Here is a 16,112-nt window from a genome sequence, read left to right as displayed (position 1 = left end):
TAAAAACATCATAAAACATTGTAAAACATTGTACCAGGTACCATTTTTCACCACCCATCAATCACAAGTCCATTACCCACCCAAAAAACACTCTCAGGAGGCAGGTCACCGGTCCTTTTAGTGACCAGGTCTGGGCCAGCTCTATCCCAGCCTTTCTTCCAATCTTCCTCTCCTGGGGATGGTGGTTAAAGGTAGGCCCCATAAACAGGCGTACCCGCTTCCGCGTGGTGGAGAGCCAGGCCCCATAAACAGGCGTGCTCCCTTGTCATAGGCGAGCCAGGCCCCATAAACAGGCATGCTCTTAGCTTTTGGACAGCAGGTGCCATCACAGGCGTGCTTCCTGGTGGTTCAGAGCCAGGCCCCTCAACAGGCGTGCTCTGAGTTGGTACCGCTGGGGTAACTATATACACTGCGAGAGTTTGTGGCTATAGCCAGTTCATAGCCTTATGGTCCATATTTTCAAAGTGCACAAAACCAGGTGCTTAAAACAGTTCTCACAACAGTACTTGTGGGCGCTTTCTTGAACTTTTAACGTTGCTTAACTGGTAACACTGTAACTTTTCTTTACTTTTCTTTATTCTGACTCCTCAGCTACATGGACCTCTTCTTCTGGTGCATCTGGATCCAATGCTGCATCTGATGTGGTATCTTCTTTGGCACTTTGTACTATCTCTTGTTCTTTGTCTTGTAGGTCTTTAACTTGTGTTTCTTTAGCTTGGGCTTCTTTAGCTTGTGCTTCTTTAGCTTGTGTTTCTTTAGCTTGTGCTTCTTTAGCTTGGGCTTCTTTAGCTTGGGCTTCTTCTGATGGCGGTGTCTTTAGGGACCTGGTAACAGCAGTAGGGGTGGAGCTTGGCCTTGCGACGGTGCTCTTTGGGCACTGCATTACATCCAATGCATACCAGCCTCTCTCACCCTGGTGCCTGGTGTATTCCACGAGGTCTGCCATATACAGATCGCGACCAGGAAGTCCTCTTTTCAGGTGGGACTGGACATCCGTTCGGGACACAAATATGCCCTCTTTGACCCCAGGTCCACTATAAAGCTGTAGCTGGTACGTAGGTTGAACTCCTCGTCTACCCCACGGTGGATATGACCTCTGACCTGGTGCTTGGCTCGTCGTAGTGACTGCTTCTCCTCTAGATCTCGGGCCGTCACCAGCTCCTTCTCAGGGGGATTTTGCACTGGAGGTTGTCTTGCCCTTACGTGGCGCCGTCCTCTGCTGGCTGGCCTCCGCATCACCATCACTTCACTGTCTGCGGGCTCCCAGGTCACACTCATGCTGGGCATGAAGACGGTCAGCTCTTCATCCTCACCCGGGGTTGCTCTGGGCTCCTCTGGCTGTTCGGGCAACGCCTCTTGGGAGGAACTGTCTTTAGCTGGCCAGGGTGGTGGTGGTCGGGCTGGTTGTCTGTAGCTTCTGCTCTTGGCAAACAGCTCAGCCCATGGCAAAGGTGTCGGCTCCTCTTTCTGCTCCTGGTGTACAGGGTCCGCTTCTGGTTGGAGCGCGGGACCCGGTACCTCAGTCAGCGACTGGGGTGATGTGACCGCTTATGGTCTGCAGGCAGGGGTAGAAGTAGAAGGCGTTGCGTTCTGGTCTTGTCTGGCTGGGCACGGCGTGGCTGCGGCCTGGTCTGGTCTGACCGGACGGGACGTTGCTGCGGCCTGTTCTGGTCTGGCCGGACGGGACGTTGCTGCGGCCTGGTCTGGTCTGGCCGGAGGGGACGTTGCTGCGGCCTGGTCTGGTCTGGCCGGACGTGGCGTGGCTGCACCGGACGTCACAGCAGGGATCACAGCGGGAACCGCGGCAGGGATCACCTCCGGTAACAGCGCCGGCAGGCTCAGCACACCCGAGCTAGCAGGACTCACCCAAAGGCATCAGCAAGGGGGTCTGGGTGGTCACTTCTCGGCACGGCACTTGTCACGCGGTCCTCCTCTCGTAGGCCCGAACCGCCGCAGCCGTCTCCCGTAGCTCCGTGCGCCACTCTATCACTTGCTGCATGATCTGAGCTTGCACCCGGTCACAGAACTGGGCAAGCTCCCAGTCCCACCAGGCGGCAGTGCCTGGTTCTGGCTCGCTGCTCGCAGACGCCATCCTCTCTCCGTCGCTGCTCACCAGGTTCTGGTCACGCTGCAGTCTAAGTTTCTTTTTCTGCACTTGACTAGAACATTCTTGGCGTTCAGGGTCAGCTCCGCCCTCATCTTCTCTGTGCACTCCGCCAGAGCGCTTCAGGAGTTTTCCGAGCGCCACACCTCTTAGTGAAAACAGAATATATTAAATTCATGTATAGTGGTACATACCAGTATGTGGACTCTTACAGTCCACATACTGGTATGTACCACTATACATTAATTTATTATATTCTGTGTTCAATTCACTTAGTAATTAGCCCTATTTGTCTCATTTGCCATCCAGAATTCACCTTCACTTTCTTATTTTCTTTGGACCCGCATTTGGTGTCCTATCCTAGTCCTTTTCCAAAGGACATGGCATGTGAGTTACATTTTTTCCCTACGCCACTTTGTTGCAACATAACATATATTCATATTGTGTTCATCTTTTTTTCAGACCTACCTCCTTCTTATATGTGCTCATTGGATTCTCCTCCCTCTTTGACTATACGGGTACGTTCTTACTATTGTGTCTATTCCTTTTTTCCCTTTTTCCTCTTGCTTCCCGTTCCTCCTTTTTTCTTCACTCTTTTTTTCTTCCTTTTCTTCCTTTTTTTCTCCCTTTTTTTCTCCTTTTTCTCTCTTTCTTGTTCTCTTGCTCTCATCCTCTTTCTTCCTCTCCCACACCCTCTCCATTTTTTCTTACGTTATTCCCCTTTACATCTTTTCCCGATTCACGGACACATCATCATGCAGCATTAGTGTCACTCTTTTATTTCCACACACATTCCTCATTCCTCTTTTGATTTTTTCCTGAACTGTGTGCCAGGGTTCTTCTGCTGATGTATGTAAAGTGCTATGGAATTAATAGCGCTATATAAATGAATAAATTATTATTATTATTCTCTAGTTTGTATTCACTTTTTTCTCCTGAGCACCTGACTAACGGCGGTTGAGCCTAGCATAATTCCTCTGTTGCTCCTGATGAACCTGAAACACAGGAGAAACACGTTGAGGCCGTTTTTTGGATGACCACATATATAAGGGAAGTTTTCTAGCTTTTCTCTTTTTTATAGTTTGACCTGTAGCTCCTGATTTTGACCCCATTTTTGGGGTTCCCATTTTCAGTCCTGCTGGGTGCTGTGGTGCACACCAGTAACCCTAGCGGTTTGAATGGGTTTTGCATGCTGGATCCACTGTGATTCAGCATAGTATGTGTTATGCCTGCTTTACACGCTTCAATAAATCTTTCAATCCGTCGTCGGGGTCAAGTTGTAAGTGACGCACATCCTGCATCGTTCGTGACGTATTTGCGTGTGACACCTACGTGCAATCAAGATGGAACGAAAATACGGTGATCGCATACACGTCGTTTATTCCTCATACATTGGACGTTTTGTTGTATGAACCTAGTCAATTGAAACGTGTGACATCCCTCATACGATTTTGATGTCTGAGGCTATGTGCGCAGGTGTGCACTCTGCACCGCAGCTTAAAAAAGGTCTGCTTCAGAGCGCAGCTGAAAAGCTGCGTTCTGAAGCGCCTCACAATGTCTGTCATTCACTAATCTCTGTCAGTCCGTCACTATCTCTGTCCCTCTCTCTCTGTCCATGTCAGTCTATCCCTCTTACCCCCTCTCTCATACTCACCGATCTCCGATCCCCGGCCCGGCTCTGCACAGCATTCACACTGCTCCGGCGGCTTTTACTGTTTTGAAAAAGCCGGCCGCCCATTAAACAATCTCGTATTCCCTGCTTTCCCCGCCCACCGGCGCCTATGATTGGTTACAGTGAGACACGCCCCCACGCTGAGTGACAGGTGTCACACTGCACCCAATCACAGCAGCCGGTGGGCGTGTCTATACTGTGCAGTGAAATAAATAATTAAAACAAACGGCGTGCGGTCCCCCCCAATTTTAAAACCAGCCAGATAAAGCCATACGGCTGAAGGCTGGTATTCTCAGGATGGGGAGCTCCACGTTATGGGGAGCCCCCCAGCCTAACAATATCAGTCAGCAGCCGCCCAGAATTGCCGCATACATTAGATGCGACTGTTCTGGGACTGTACCCGGCTCTTCCCGATTTGCCCTGGTGCGTTGGCAAATCGTGGTAATAAGGAGTTATTGGCAGCCCATAGCTGCCAATAAGTCCTAGATTAATCATGTCAGGCGTCTATGAGACACCCTCCATGATTAATCTGTAAATTACAGTAAATAAACACACACACGCCCGAATAAATCCTTTATTATAAATAAAAAACACAAACATATACCCTGGTTAACCACTTTAATCAGCTCCAAAAAGCCCTTCCTGAGGAAGAGGTTTTACCTTGAAACGCGTAGACCTATGGAATAAAAGAAAAACTTCATCAACACTATACGTCTTCATTTGGCTGATGCGCGGCATTAACCACTTCTCTATCCTATCTTATATGCACATGCTAGCTCCTGTCATCCGTTACATGTTATTAGTAATATTCCTACTGGCGAGTTAATTAGGATCCGAAGAAATTGCAGTGACAATACAAATTTTATTAAAGAAAAAACTATAGTTTGTAACAGACTTTATAACTGACGTTATCCACAGTGGCCATTAAATAAAGCAGAAAAATATATAGATAACAAAGATAGGAAAGATTTATTGATAAAAAATAAAAATAAAAAATCCAATAAATATGATATTATTAAAAGATCTTCTCCAGTAACATTCACTACGGAATATAGTCTTCAATATAATAATATAGTTCAAATAATAAAAAAAATGTACCTCTGCTTAATCAAAATGCCATATTAGGAAAATTATTACAATCAGACGGGCTGCAACATTGGGAAATATACTATGTCCTAGTCAATATTTAGACAATGCGATTAAGGCCTTGTGCGCACACTGCGTTTTTTACTCGCGGATTTACCCACGGTTTTGCTGCAGAAATTTCATGGGAAATGTTTGTAACCTTTCTGCAGACATTTCCCAGCAAAACCTATGGGGAAAAAAATAGCTGTGCGCACACTGCGTTTTTTTCTCAAGAACATTCTTTCTGCAGAATTTCTTGAGAAAATTTCTTGAGAAAATGTGCATGTCACTTCTTTTCTGCAGGTACCTGCGGTATTTCACTCTATTCACTGTAATGTAATCGCGAAAAACCGCGGGTATACCGCCGGTAGCAAATGATGTGCGGTATACCCTCGATATAGCAGCGGTTTACCTGCGGTAATGTTCATCACTGCCCTGTATTTTGCAGGGAAGTGATGTCATTATGACAGGAAGAGGAAGCGGAGCAGAAAGTAAACACACACAGATCAGACACAGACATATGGTAAACACACACATCACACTCACACACAGACATATAGAATACACATAGAAATCAAACGTATATACAGTGCCTACAAGTAGTATTCAACCCCCTGCAGATTTAGCAGGTTTACACATTCGGAATTAACTTGGCATTGTGACATTTGGACTGTAGATCAGCCTGGAAGTGTGAAATGCACTGCAGCAAAAAAGAATGTTATTTCTTTTTTTTTTTTTTTTTTTTTTAAATTGTGAAAAGTTTATTCAGAGGGTCATTTATTATTCAACCCCTCAATCCACCAGAATTCTGTTTGGTTCCCCTAAAGTATTAAGAAGTATTTCAGGCACAAAGAACAATGAGTTTCACATGTTTGGATTAATTATCTATTTTTCCAGCCTTTTCTGACTAATTAAGACCCTCCCCTAAACTTGTGAACAGCACTCAAACTTGGTCAACATGGGAAAGACAAAGGAGCATTCCAAGGCCATCAGAGACAAGATCGTGGAGGGTCACAAGGCTGGCAAGGGGTACAAAACCCTTTCCAAGGAGTTGGGCCTACCTGTCTCCACTGTTGGGAGCATCATCCGGAAGTGGAAGGCTTATGGAACTACTGTTAGCCTTCCACGGCCTGGACAGCCTTTGAAAGTTTCCACCCGTGCCGAGGCCAGGCTTGTCCGAAGAGTCAAGGCTAACCCAAGGACAACAAGGAAGGAGCTCCGGGAAGATCTCATGGCAGTGGGGACATTGGTTTCAGTCAATACCATAAGTAACGTACTCCACCGCAATGGTCTCCGTTCCAGACGAGCCCGTAAGGTACCTTTACTTTCAAAGCGTCATGTCAAGGCTCGTCTACAGTTTGCTCATGATCACTTGGAGGACTCTGAGACAGACTGGTTCAAGGTTCTCTGGTCTGATGAGACCAAGATCGAGATCTTTGGTGCCAACCACACACGTGACGTTTGGAGACTGGATGGCACTGCATACGACCCCAAGAATACCATCCCTACGGTCAAGCATGGTGGTGGCAGCATCATGCTGTGGGGCTGTTTCTCAGCCAAGGGGCCTGGCCATCTGGTCCGCATCCATGGGAAGATGGATAGCACGGCCTACCTGGAGATTTTGGCCAAGAACCTCCGCTCCTCCATCAAGGATCTTAAGATAAGTCGTCATTTCATCTTCCAACAAGACAACGACCCAAAGCACACAGCCAAGAAAACCAAGGCCTGGTTCAAGAGGGAAAAATCAAGGTGTTGCAGTGGCCTAGTCAGTCTCCTGACCTTAACCCAATTGAAAACTTGTGGAAGGAGCTCAAGATTAAAGTCCACATGAGACACCCAAAGAACCTAGATAACTTGGAGAAGATCTGCATGGAGGAGTGGGCCAAGATAACTCCAGAGACCTGTGCCGGCCTGATCAGGTCTTATAAAAGACGATTATTAGCTGTAATTGCAAACAAGGGTTATTCCACAAAATATTAAACCTAGGGGTTGAATAATAATTGACCCACACTTTTATGTTGAAAATTTATTAAAATTTAACTGAGCAACATAACTTGTTGGTTTGTAAGATTTATGCATCTGTTAATAAATCCTGCTCTTGTTTGAAGTTTGCAGGCTCTAACTTATTTGCATCTTATCAAACCTGCCAAATCTGCAGGGGGTTGAATACTACTTGTAGGCACTGTATATAAAAAAAACAAAAAACCCGCGGGCCGTATTTTTACCATCCAGCCGAGGTAAACACACAGTGGCGGCCCGGTATTCTCAGGCTAGGGAGGGCGAGGGCCAGGGTTAATGCCGTCTATGAGACAGCTTTCATGATTAACCCGTAAGTAAAGTGAATAAGCACACATACCGAAAAATCCTTTATTTTAAATAAAAGACAAAAAAGCCCCCTCTTTCACCCCTTTATTACACCCCCCAACACACAGCTCCGGCGTAATCCACGCAGGTCCTACGACGCTTACAGACTGCTGCAGCCGTGACTGACACACTGTACTGAATGCAGCCTCGTAACGAGCCTGCAGGGGTAACCACAGGTCATTTTTCACGGTCGGTAATGTGAACACACTACCAACCGTGAGAACTGCAGTGTCCTCACAGGGACTCTATCTATTGATTGATAGAGGACAGATCAATCTATTGATTATCTATCCATCTATCTATCCATTTATCTATCTCTCCATTATCTATATATCAATCCATTTATTTATCTGTCACGCTCCCCGGGTCCCCTGCCCTGCTCCCCGGCTCACCTGCCACGCTCCCCGGCGTCTCTGATTCTCTCCCCGGTCTCCAGCCTCCATTGCCCGCGGTCTCCAGGCGTCCCGGTCCCCGCTCCCGGCGTCTGTCGGTTACACAGCCTCAGCCCGGCTCTCCTGCTTCTTCCTCACCGCTCCCTGCCCTGGCTTCTGGCACCCGTGCCGCGCGCATGCGCATTAGGGCGCGCGCGCGGTCATTGACCCTTTCTTAAAGGGCCAGCGTCCACTGACAGGAAATTAAGCACACAGGTACAGGGTATAAAGGGGATTAATGTCCAAGTGGGCGGGGCCTGTTCTTCGTGTTTCCCAAGCTAGGAGTCAGGTCTCCTTGTGTTCCTGTGAGATACTCACCTCTCTCTCTTCTAGAGCCGTTCCTGCCTCGCCATCCGGTCCTGCCGAATCCAGAACCCCGAACGCTGACTATCTGCCATCCTGTCAGTCCGTACCACCTCTGATCCCTGCGGTGACCCGTCCTCTCGCTCCATCGGTTCCGGACTCCGCCTGACAACATCTCGGCCTCCGAACCTGAGCTCCGTCACCCGGACTACCATCTCTGACTCCGTGGTCCCAGGGACTTCACCGTTCTACTCTTGTACACGGACTGTCCTGCTACCCGTAGTGCTCCGGCTACCGGACCCCTTGCCTTCATCAAGGAGTTCGGCCCAGTGGATCCACCTCCTGGGTCTGCCCGTCCACCTGGCCCTAACATTATCCATTATCTATCCATTTATGTATCTATCCATTAATCTATCTATTCATTATATATCTTATCTATCGATGCAAGCATGTTGCGTATTTGGAAGCCAAGGTAACTGATCTAAATAAGCAGCTTGCAACACTAAGGGGCATTGCAAACCTGGAGAGGAGTTTAGAGCTCACTGAGCTTTCTCTGGCTGGGGCCAGTGATATGGAGGAGGGTGGAAGTGGGGAAGATCAGGACCCAGAGGTAGGTAGCTGGGTAACAGTTAGAAGAAGAGGTAGGGGGAAAAGTGTCAGGGAGCCCAGTCCTGACCTGGCACAACCTAGTAAATATGCCTGTTTGGCTGATATTAGGAATGAAGGGCCTGGACTAGGGTCACTACAGCAGGACGTTGCTCCTAGCAACCAGGAAAACAACTGCTGTAGGAAGGAGGGAAATAGGAGTGCAGCAAAGCCCAGACAGATGTTGGTGGTAGGGGATTCTATAATTAGGCGGACAGACAGGGTCATCTGTCGCCGAGACCGTGAATGCCGAACAGTGTGTTGTCTGCCGGGTGCTCGGGTTCGGCATATTGTGGATCGGATAGACAGATTGCTGGGTGGGGCTGGGGAAAACCCAGCGGTCATGGTGCACATTGGTACTAATGACAAAGTTAGAGGCAGGTGGAAGGTCCTTAAAAATGATTACAGGGAACTAGGAGAGAAGCTGAAGTCCAGGACCTCCAAGGTGGTGTTTTCAGAAATACTACCGGTGCCACGAGCGTCACTAGAAAGACAGCGGGAGCTTAGGGAGATAAATATGTGGCTTAGAAATTGGTGCAGGAAGGAAGGGTTCAGGTTCATGGAGAACTGGGCCGACTTCTCAGTCGGCTACAGGCTCTACGGTAGGGACGGGCTGCACCTCAATGGGGAAGGTGCAGCTGTGCTGGGGGAGAAAATGGTCAGACGGATGGAGGAGCTTTTAAACTAGGATCGGGGGGGAGGGAGGGTAGTGGAGCAAATAAGGGGAGAGATAGAGCAGATAGAGACAGGGAGACGGTAGGGGTCAATGAAGGATTAGGGGGGGATGGGACATACAAGGAACATAGGGAGGCTAGGAGTAATAAAGGTGTTAATAGGATTAAATGTCTACTGGCAAATGCAAGAAGTCTTGCAAACAAAATGAATGAATTGGAGACTCTTATGTCAACCATTGATTATGATGTGGTGGGCATTACGGAAACCTGGCTGGATGAAAGCCATGACTGGGTGACAAACATACAGGGTTATAGTACATTTAGGAAGGACAGGAAAGGCCAAAAAGGTGGTGGGGTGTGTATATTTATTAAATCTAACCTAAAACCTGTGTTGTATGATGACATTGAGGGGAACAGCAACAATGTAGAGTCAGTATGGGTAAATGTACATGGGAAGGGGAATAATGGAAAAATGCTAATTGGAGTTTGCTATAAGCCTCCTAACATACCTGAACAAATAGAGGGTGAAATGCTGGAACAAATTGAAAAGGCAGCTAATAATAATAATCGGGTTCTTATTATGGGGGATTTCAACTATCCAGACATTCAGTGGGACATAGAATCTTCTGGTTCTGCTAAAAGCTGTAAGTTCTTATCTACCATTCAAGACCATTTCCTCTCTCAGATGGTAGGTGAACCGACCAGGGGAGATAATTTGCTAGATCTGGTCCTGTCAAATAGACCGGATACAATTTCAGATCTACAGGTCTGGGAGCACTTGGGCACCAGCGATCATAATATGGTAAGCTTCAACATAATATTCAATAGAACATTTCAAAGGGGGAAAGCTAAAACCTGGAATTTTAGGAAAGCTGATTTCAACAAATTAAGGGAAGAGCTTAAATGTGTAGATTGGGACAAAGTCATGGTAACTGGGGATACCGAACATAAATGGGGTAAGTTTAAGGATATACTACTAGAGTCCTGTAAAAAACGTATACCCTCTGGTAATAAAATGTCCAGGAATAAAAAGAAACCACTATGGATAAATAAGACTGTACAAAGTATAATAAAACAAAAACAAAGGGCATTTAAAATCTTAAAGGCTGAGAATACAGAAATAGCATTGCAGGAGTATAAAGATATCAATAGGAAATGTAAAAAAGAAATCAAACAAGCAAAATTAGCTACTGAAAGAAAAATCGCCAATGACATTAAAATAAATCCCAAAATCTTTTATAAATACATTAATGCCAAAAGGAAAACAAAGGATAGTATTGGCCCCTTAAAATATAATAACAAGTTAGTTATAGAGGACAAACAAAAGACTGAGATATTAAATAGGCACTTCTCATCTGTATTCACCAAGGAACTGACTGTACCAGGGATCATTCAACAAGTGAAAAATCAAAGTCCACCACCCAATATAATTAATTTAACACAAGATGAAGTACGCCTACGTCTGAGTAAATTAAACATTGACAAATCCCCAGGGCCAGATGGCATTCATCCACGAATATTGAGGGAATTGAGCTCCGTAATCGACAGACCGCTGTATCTCATCTTTTTAGACTCACTTGTAACAGGGTTGGTGCCTCAGGATTGGAGGATTGCTGATGTGGTACCGATATTTAAGAAAGGTAAGAGGGTAGATCCAGGCAACTACCGTCCAGTAAGCCTGACATCAGTAGTATGCAAAGTTTTTGAGGGCATTTTAAGGGATGACATGCAAAAATATATTGCAGAAAATAATATGATAACTGACAAACAGCATGGATTCATGAAAGATAAGTCGTGTCTAACCAACCTGTTGGGGTTCTATGAGGGGGTAAGTTCAAACCTGGATTTTGGTAATGCAGCTGATGTTATTTATTTGGACTTTGCAAAGGCATTTGATACTGTACCACATAATAGCCTTATACTAAAGCTCCAGAAGCAAGGACTAGGGGACACAATATGCAACTGGGTAAGGAATTGGCTAAAAGATAGGAAACAAAGAGTAGTCATAAATGGTACATTCTCTAAATGGGCTATAGTCAGCAGTGGGGTGCCGCAGGGATCTGTGCTTGGACCGATTCTTTTTACTCTCTTTATTAATGACCTTGTGGATGGGATTGATAGTACAGTGTCAGTCTTTGCCGATGACACCAAACTATGTAGGATATTAAAAACTGACCTGGATAGTACAATATTACAAAAAGATCTGGATAAGATGTCAGAATGGGCAGATACTTGGCAAATGAGATTTAATGTTGATAAATGTAAAGTAATGCACCTAGGACGGAGTAATCCTATAGCTGCGTATACATTAAATGGAAGTAAACTCGGGACTACAGAACAGGAGAAGGACTTGGGTATTCTCATTACAAATAAGCTGAGCAGCAGCACTCAATGTCAAGCAGCAGCTGCAAAAGCAAACAAGATTTTAGGGTGTATAAAAAGAGAGATTAGATCCCGTGATCCCAACGTATTGTTACCCCTCTATAAATCACTTGTAAGGCCACATCTGAAATACGGGATCCAGTTTTGGGCTCCACATTTTAAAAAGGACATTCAGAAGTTAGAGTCAGTTCAAAGGCGGGCAACTAGACTATTACAAGGAATGGAAGGCCTCACATATGATGACAGGTTGAAAAAGTTAGATATGTTTAGCTTAGAAAAAAGACGTCTCAGAGGAGATCTCATTTATATGTATAAATACATGTGTGGTCAATATAAAGGACTGGCACATGACTTATTTCTTCCAAAGACAGTACTAAGGACCAGGGGGCACTCACTGCGAGTGGAAGAAAAGCGATTCCGACACCTAAATAGGAAAGGGTTCTTTACAGTTAGAGCGGTCAGACTGTGGAATACACTACCACAAGAGGTAGTAATGGCAGATACTATAACAGCTTTTAAAAAAGGGCTGGATGATTTCCTCAGTACACAAAACATTGTTGGTTATAAATGACTTAGTGACTAAATGTAGAACTGGTGGAGGAAGGTTGAACTAGATGGACCTAGGTCTTTTTTCAACCTAAGTAACTATGTAACTATGTAACTATCCATTTATCAATCAATCTATCTATCTATCCATTTATCTATTTTTCTTTTTTCAACATGCTTTATTTATATATTATTGCAGTTACAGGATAAAAAACCGCAGGGACCAACCTGCGGAAAAACCGCGGCAAAAATGCACCAAAACCGCACCAAAACCGCATGCGTTTTTCCCGTTTTTTTGGTGCGTTTTTTTACCACAGATGCGGTAATCTTCAACTTCCAGAAATTTCTCAAGTAATTTTCTTGAGAAAAATCACTTTTATAGTGCGCACATAGCCACTAAAAGAATTCCCTTCTGCAGCTCCTGGGCTGCATTCTATAAAGGTTCATTTTGCTACTGGCCCCCCTTTCAGACCTAAATAACAACTTTATAAAATATTACCTTTTGCTATGGTAATGAGGTTTGTTGGCCCCGGGGGTGGGCTGTAATTCGTCTGTTATTCCCCTCCTGCCACTGTTCGCCGTCCCCAGGTGTTCATTTACATAGATGAGGCCGCCGCCCTCATCTTCCGCAGTGCTCCGGAAGTCTTGCGCATGCGCAGTGGGACTATTGCAGGACTGAGCACTGTTTTAAAAAAAAAGTAAACGGGGATGATAAAAATAAGCTATGGCCAGCGCAAATGCATAACTGTAGAGGCAGAGGTAAAAGCGCAGGCACAAGATTATGGACGGGTACTTGGATAATGCTGGGGATGACATTCCCGCCCATAATCTCGCGCCTGCGCAATAACATCACCGGAGCTCGCGTTTTGAAAACAGTGCTAAGTCCCACGATAGTGAGACTGCACATGCGCGAGACTCCCGGAGCATTGCGGAAGATGAGGGCGGCGTCCTCATCTATGTAAATGAACACTGGGGGAAGGTCGAACAGCGTCAGGAGGGGGGATAACAGACGAAATACAGCCCACCCCCGGGGCAACAAACCTCATTACCATAGCAAAAGGTAATATTTTATAAAGTTGTTATGTAGGTCTGAAAGTGGGGCCAGTAACAAGATGAACCTTTCTAGAATGCAGCCCAGGAGCAGCAGAAGGGGATTCTTTTAGTGTAATAGCGAAAATTCTGGTGACAGGTTCCCTTTAAGACTAACAACCCCTGGCTTTTATACAAAGGCTTTTACAGGTGCGGTCACCATCCGTGCAAAGTTTGCCAATATGTAATAAAAGGAGATTCTTTTATCTCATTTTCTACGGGGCTTCAGTATCAAATTAATAGATACATAAATTGTAATAGCGAGGGGGTGATATACCTGATAGATTGCATTATATGTCATAAACAGTATACAGGATGCACAGTGGGACCTCTCAAGAACCGCAAAAGGCGCCATATATCTGATATGGGCAAATCAAACTTGTGCGGTTCTTCAGCGGTAACTAAACATTTTGTAACACGTCATGGGGGCAATTTAAAAGGATTTGGATTTAGAGCTATTGAGAAAGTGAATAGAACGGATAAAGGAGGAGATTTCCAGTGGAAAGTTCTTAATCGTGAATCCTTTTGGATGTTTAAGCTAAATACAAGAATTCCATACGGGCTTAATATACGCCAGGACATGATAGTCCAATACAATTAATAGTAGAAATGTATTTATGTGACTTTGTTTTTCACATTGTTTTTTTCGTATTTTTGTTTTATTTGTAATTGTTAAGCCCACTTTACACGTTGCAATTAGTTGTACAATCGCATTTGCGATGTGACACGCCCAGGTTGCATACGGGATCTTATGAGATTGCACATAGGTCGTTCATTTGCTGTCACACGTGCGTTAGTAGTCTATGTTAAATTGGTCAATTTTGTGTGCGATCCTTTAGATCATGTGTTCTGTGACGTATGCATTGGGCACCTTTTTTTTTTTTTTATTTATTGACTTGCCAAGCGTGTGTAATGTGTAGGGATGCGTTTTTACTATGTCATCTGCCGTTCAGCTCTACTACATGGCCGCTGACAGCAGCCACAGACAGCCATGTAGAAGAGCTGAATGGCCGATGACAGCAGACACAGACAGAGCCGCACTGTCAGAATGAACTCGGGTGAACTTCACCCGACTTCACGGTCATGCTGCGGCTCTGTCTGTGTCGCGCCCTGATTAGCGGTCACCTGTGAAGGGCTCACCGGTGACCGCTAATCTCCTAAGTGACTGAAGTTAGCAGCCCTCTCTCATATACTCACCGATCCCTGATCACCGGCGCTGCACGGCATTCACACTGCTCCGGCGGCTTTTACTGTTTTGAAAAAGCCGGCTGCCCATTAAACAATCTCGTATTCCCTGCTTTCCCCGCCCACCGGCGCCTATGATTGGTTACAGTGAGACACGCCCCCACGCTGAGTGACAGGTGTCACACTGCACCCAATCAAAGCAGCCGGTGGGCGTGTCTATACTGTGTAGTGAAATAAATAATTAAATAATTAAAAAAAACGGCGTGCGGTCCCCCCCAATTTTAAAACCAGCCAGATAAAGCCATACGGCTGAAGGCTGGTATTCTCAGGATGGGGAGCTCCACGTTATGGGGAGCCCCCAGCCTAACAATATCAGCCAACAGCCGCCCAGAATTGCCGCATACATTATATGCGACAGTTCTGGGACTGTACCCGGCTCTTCCCGATTTGCCCTGGTGCGTTGGCAAATCGGGGTAATAAGGAGTTATTGGCAGCCCATAGCTGCCACTAAATCCTAGATTAATCATGTCAGGCGTCTATGAGACACCTTCCATGATTAATCTGTAAGTGACAGTAAATAAACACACACACGGCCAAAAAAATCCTTTATTAGAAATAAAAAACACAAACATATACCCTGGTTAACCACTTTAATCAGCCCCAAAAAGCCCTCCATGTCCGGCGTAATCCAGGATGCTCCAGCGTCGCTTCCAGCGCTGCTGCATGGAGGTGACCGGAGCTGCAGAATACACAGCCGCTCCGGTCACTTCCACACAGCTAATGAAGACAGCCGTGCGATCAGCTGAGCTGTCACTGAGGTTACCCGCTGTCACTGGACCCAGCGGTGGCCGTGGGTAACCTCAGTGACAGCTCAGCTGATCGCGCTACTCACCGCCGCTCCTATCACCTCCACGCAGCAACTGAGGTGAGTAGCGCGATCAGCTGAGCTGTCACTGAGGTTACCCGCGGCCACCGCTGGATCCAGTGACAGCGGGTAACCTCACTGACAGCTCAGCTGATCGCGCGGCTGTCTTCATTAGCTGCGTGGAGGTGACCGGAGCGGCTATGTCTGCTGCAGCTCCGGTCACCTCCATGCAGCAGCGCTGGAAGCGATGCTGGAGCATCCTGGATTACGCCGGACATGGAGGGCTTTTTGGGGCTGATTAAAGTGGTTAACCAGGGTATATGTTTGTGTTTTTTATTTCTAATAAAGGATTTTTTCGGGTGTGTGTGTTTATTTACTGTAATTTACAGATTAATCATGGAAGGTGTCTCATAGACGCCTGACATGATTAATCTAGGATTTAGTGGCAGCTATGGGCTGCCAATAACTCCTTATTACCCCGATTTTCCAACGCACCAGGGCAAATCGGGAAGAGCCGGGTACAGTCCCAGAACAGTCGCATCTAATGTATGCGGCAATTCTGGGCGGCTGCTGGCTGATATTGTTAGGCTGGGGGGCTCCCCATAACGTGGAGCTCCCCATCCTGAGAATACCAGCCTTCAGCCGTATGGCTTTATCTGGCTGGTTTTAAAATTGGGGGGGACCGCACGCCGTTTTTTTTAATTATTTAATTATTTATTTCACTACA

The sequence above is a fragment of the Anomaloglossus baeobatrachus genome, chromosome 2 (genome assembly GCF_048569485.1).
Source record: "Anomaloglossus baeobatrachus isolate aAnoBae1 chromosome 2, aAnoBae1.hap1, whole genome shotgun sequence".
NCBI classification, from domain to species: Eukaryota; Metazoa; Chordata; class Amphibia; order Anura; family Aromobatidae; genus Anomaloglossus; species Anomaloglossus baeobatrachus.
Note: the sequence above shows the minus strand (reverse complement) of the source record.